Genomic DNA, 4,704 nt, shown 5'->3' with positions numbered 1-4,704 from the left:
TGAATTTGGGACCACTCTTCTGCAGAGCACCCAGAGGCAGGCTTACTAGCTCCCAGTGTCTTTGTGTTTCCGGTCACCAAGCTCTAGCTGGGGACGGTGGAGGAGGAGTGGGGGGAGCTGCATGGTTTTTGTCTGTGTGAAAGAGCAGCAGCTTACAGAAAGTACAGTATCTTGTGCTGATTTTGCTGCTTAGTCATACTGAAGTAACTGTAACTTGGCAGCTGATCTTACCCTGTTCCTTTGCAAATGTTTCCATCTATGGCTGGGTTTCTTATTTCCCTTTGCCTCCAATTGCCACACAGATGGAAAGTCTCCAAAAGGGGAGGCCATAGATTTACATCAGAAGAAACCAGCTGTGCGTATTCATACCTTGCATTTCAACTACCTCTTACAAGAGCACACTACCCAGGATGCTCAAGGGATCATTTTGGCCAGAAGCAGGTGTTGTGCCTGTCTGGTGGCCGGAGCACAGATGTCATTGTGGTTGTCAGTATTTTCCTTGCCTGGGGCTCAAATATGCCATGGAGGAGAAAGTTGCAGCCATTTGACCTGGTTGTCCCTGCTAGCAGCTGGGTGCCATGACTGGTCCTGCCAGGGGCACCAGAGAAGGGGCAGCTGTGTGAGCAGGCTGTGATGGAGACCCTTGAGGCTGTGCCTGTGCCCCAGGCTGGAAAGCTATGGCTTCGGAAGAGGATCCATGGTTCCTGAATCCTCCTTGCTGGCCTCCAGGAAGAGAGCATCCGGTTACAGAGAGATACAGCATGTGGGATCCAGGTTTCCTCTATGCGTTACAGATGTGCAGGTTTATGATCCAGTGTGCTCCAGCAAGACTGTGGAAAAAAGCATTCCCAGCTTACAAAGAGCTTTAGGGCAGATAAAGCAGGGTCATGAGCTGAGCTGGAAAAGGGATGTGCTTGCTGTGAGCTTACTGCGGTGGCTGGGGCTGGAGCCTCAGGGGAAACGGCACTAGGATGTGGTGTGGATACCATCTTGCTCTCACACCTTATCCGGCTTACTGGTTCCCTGTCTCCTGCTCACATGGATAACATGGAGCAGCAGGCTGAGAACAACTGAGAAAAAAAAAAAATTCCTCACCCAGGGCACTTGGATTGGAAAAATAATCGGTCTTTTGTTTAAGGCCAGATTTCAGCAAGGCGCCGAAACCCCCATGTTTTTTTGCTCTTGCTCCCCATACTTTTGTGGAAATGAAGTGTGTGCCTCAGTGAAACCTGGACTGACTGGCCAGAGGTGGCTGCAGGTAGAGCGGGGCTCCCCTCCCACCCCCCAGCAAGGCAGAAAGGGTGCAAAGACTGGAGCACTGACCTGGCAGCTGCCACTTCATCAGGTTATGGATAACCTCTCTATGTCTGAATTGTTTCCTTTCAAATATTTGGCTCGGTTCTGGGAATTCTGTAGAAACATGTGATTTCTGGAGAAATCTTCTAAAAACAGAGCATTGATTTTTCCAGCCAAAAAAGCCTAATCTTTGCCAGAGCTGATTCCTCTACAATCAAAGCATTCAGCTCCTATGAACAGGGAGCCACCATGGGAAGAACAAATGTGTTGTTATTGCCCAGCCCTGCTGATGAAGTCCTGTCTACAGCTCTTGGCTTTCTGGCCTGTGTTATGATAAGGATTCAAGAAAAGAAGATGGGAGCCATTTAAAAGCATCACAGCATGGCATAGCATCCCTCACCCCATGTCTCAGGATGCAGAGATATGAATGTTACCCCATTCTCAAGAGCTCAAGTCCTACCCAGTTCTTTCTTCGCCCGGGCAGGGAGAAGAATGGGAAACAAGTGTGGGGTTAGAGGAGACCCCATAGTGCTCTTCCCACTTGGGAGGGCAATTGGGCAAACCTAGGACAGATCCTGCTCCAAGCCCCTGCTCCAGTGGCCTGGAGCTAGGACCATCACCATGTGCAAGATCCAGAGGCACCAGCCCAGGAGCTGTAACGGCACTGTGCTGAGTGCCAGACCCTGGGAAAACATGTGCTGCTCCACTGTGGGGGTGCCTGGGGCTCACCCCAGTCAACTGGAGCTGCTTGGCAGGGCTGCACAGTCCAACCAACAGCCTTAGGGAGTACAATGAGCTGCTAACAGCGGCACTAGGGGGGGCTCCTGGTTGGGAGTCAGCACTGAAGCTGCCTCCAGAGCTGCTGCAGGAGCAAGCAGAGAGCAGGGAGTGACCCTCTCAGAGAGGGATTCCAACATTTGGGACAGTGGGAATGGGGGATGCTCCTGCAGTGGCTACGGTGGTGCTGGGATGCCAGAGCTAGTGGGATGCAGCTGATGGCTCATGAGAGCAGGCTGCTGGGGCTCATGGCGTCCTGTGCAGGGGAGAAAGTCTTTGGGAGGAACTAGTGAAGGGATATGTGGAGCAGTGGATCAATCCTGCTGTTCAATCCCATGGAGGGACAGCGTGTGGAGTCTGCAATAGGTGAATATTCAAGCAGTTGTCATGTTCTGGGATGTCTCTTCTGCACAGGCAAGGGATGGAAGTTATTACAGTGTAAACCCTGTATCCTGCTCCATAGGGGCAAGGGGTGGAGATTGTCACGTATATTTGTTGAAACTTGTAACCTTCTTAATTTTGGTGTTTTGTAGGGTGAGGGGGCTTGTTTACTAGGTGGACGGACACAACACTGTCGAGTCCATCCAAATTATCTGGGAGGAAAGGTAGAGTTTGTAGCACATACATCTTAAGGCTGTGATGATGTTAAAGGACTTTGTAATGAATGTATATTCAAATTACAGTTCTTAAATATGTGTTCCCCTGAAATGTGGGCTGCATGAAAGCAGCTCCCAGTTCTGGAAACATGTTTTTCCTGAAAGGAGAACTCTTAAGTCATCATGATGCTACTGAAACTCAGGCTGGTGCTGCTCTGAGCAGCTCAGAGGTAACAAACCCAGGCTGTAATCTTTACTGACATTTCTGGTTCAGGTCCTCTCTGGTGTGCTCCCTAACGGCCAGCGCCAGCCCCTGCTCTCACCACTGGCAGGCAGGGAGCCCACACAGGTTTCTGTGGTGGCTGCGGCATCTACAACCAAGGCTGCAGAGGGGCAAGCATAGACCTGACATGTCCTGTGCTCCCCTGCCTCTTCCCAAAGGTTTCAAGAGCAAAACCCCAAACCGGAGGCAAGCTTGCTGTTTGCCTGCAGAGATGAAACACAACAGAGGCTTTGCCAAAACCAACTGCTGCCTGCTGTCTCCTGATGCCAGATGCTGCCAGCCCCCAGTCCTCCCCCACGGAGATGTCTGTTCAACACTGGCCAAGCCGCGGTCTCTCAATGGGATCCATGTGTTCTTGATGAGAGGCCTGGAGAACTTAATTGTCCCTGGTCTGGCATTTTCTATCAAGCACTCCTACAGCCTTCAATTATCTGGATTCCCCAGAAACCATGTGGGAGGCTGATTTCCCCACAGGGTTTCCAGCAGCTCCTGCAAGTCCTTCCTTCCCCATTTCCCTTTTCCAGTACCTTTTACCCTTCCTCACTGTGCTTGTCCTTTTGCCTCCCTGAGGGTGGGCTATGCTAGATAGTATCTTGATCACAGACGCACCTTTTACTTTTTCATGTCTGACAGGGATGTGCTCAGCAGACAGGACATCACTTCTGCCCTTGTGAGGCAGCAAGGTGTGCGAACGTGAGTGGACTGCTTTTAAGGATGCTCACGTTTGCCTGATCTCGTACATGGTTCAGCTGTTAAGCCTTGAAGCTTCTCCTGTGCATAGACTGGTGAGCCTGCCACAATTGCTACCACAATTTTAGGATAAGCACAAAGAATTTACTTTATGATTTGATGGCAGGGCACATTTTTAATGAGGTTATACTAGTTATGCTGCTGTGTGAAGAGGCATTCGGGTAGGTAATGTCAACGATTTCAGGATCCTTTAGACTGCCAGAGTGATGCAGGGGAAATCTCAGTCTAAAATAAAAATCTAGTTTCTGTGCCCAAAGATAATTACAAAAGAAACAAATAATGCATGATATCTTGCCCATTTCTGCTTCTCTCTGTATATTTTTATCTTTGTAAATGGAGGCTGTCAGAGTCTGGATGGGTGAGAGACATAAGGGAGGGCAAAGAACTATATGTAAAAGACAGTGAGTGCATGCCTGCACTTTCACCTCCCCACTGTTAATTTTGTTTATGACACACTGAAGCTGGAAAATCTCAAGCCTCTTTGGACTGGAGATAAGCATTCGAGTTCCACTGGCAGTCTTAAGGAAAATTAGTATAAACATAAGATATTATTTATTGTGTGCACGTGATCAAAATTATTTCATTTGATGTTGGAGGTTGGGCTCACATTAATGCTGAAATGAAGAGCACAGACGTTCGTTACCCTAGTAAAAGGGTATGTCACATCCTTGGCAAAAATACTTCCACTTTCTTATGGCCCTGATCTCTTGGGCTGATTTAAGGTATCATCAAAGAAGAATTCAAGGAAGGATGGAATATTGCTATCCTTCTGTACCCCTGTATTGCTAACTTGCTCTGCAGAGTATTTGCTTGTTTTGTCTCAGAGGAATACAAGTTAATAATGCAGCATATTTTGGGGGTTTGGGGGTTTTCTTTTTACTTTACTTTGTAGGAGCACCTTTGAAACCAAGTCAGATAAGAATCTTTTTCTTAACACCGATTGTCTATCTAAGTATATTGCATTTCTTACATGCATAAAATTCCTGCTCAAGTTTTTATGAC

This window comes from Egretta garzetta, unplaced genomic scaffold, assembly GCF_000687185.1.
Source record: "Egretta garzetta isolate BGI_Z169 unplaced genomic scaffold, ASM68718v1 scaffold732, whole genome shotgun sequence".
In the NCBI taxonomy this organism is placed as follows: domain Eukaryota; kingdom Metazoa; phylum Chordata; class Aves; order Pelecaniformes; family Ardeidae; genus Egretta; species Egretta garzetta.
The sequence above is the reverse complement of the archived record's forward strand: the minus strand, read 5'-3'. Positions refer to the sequence as shown.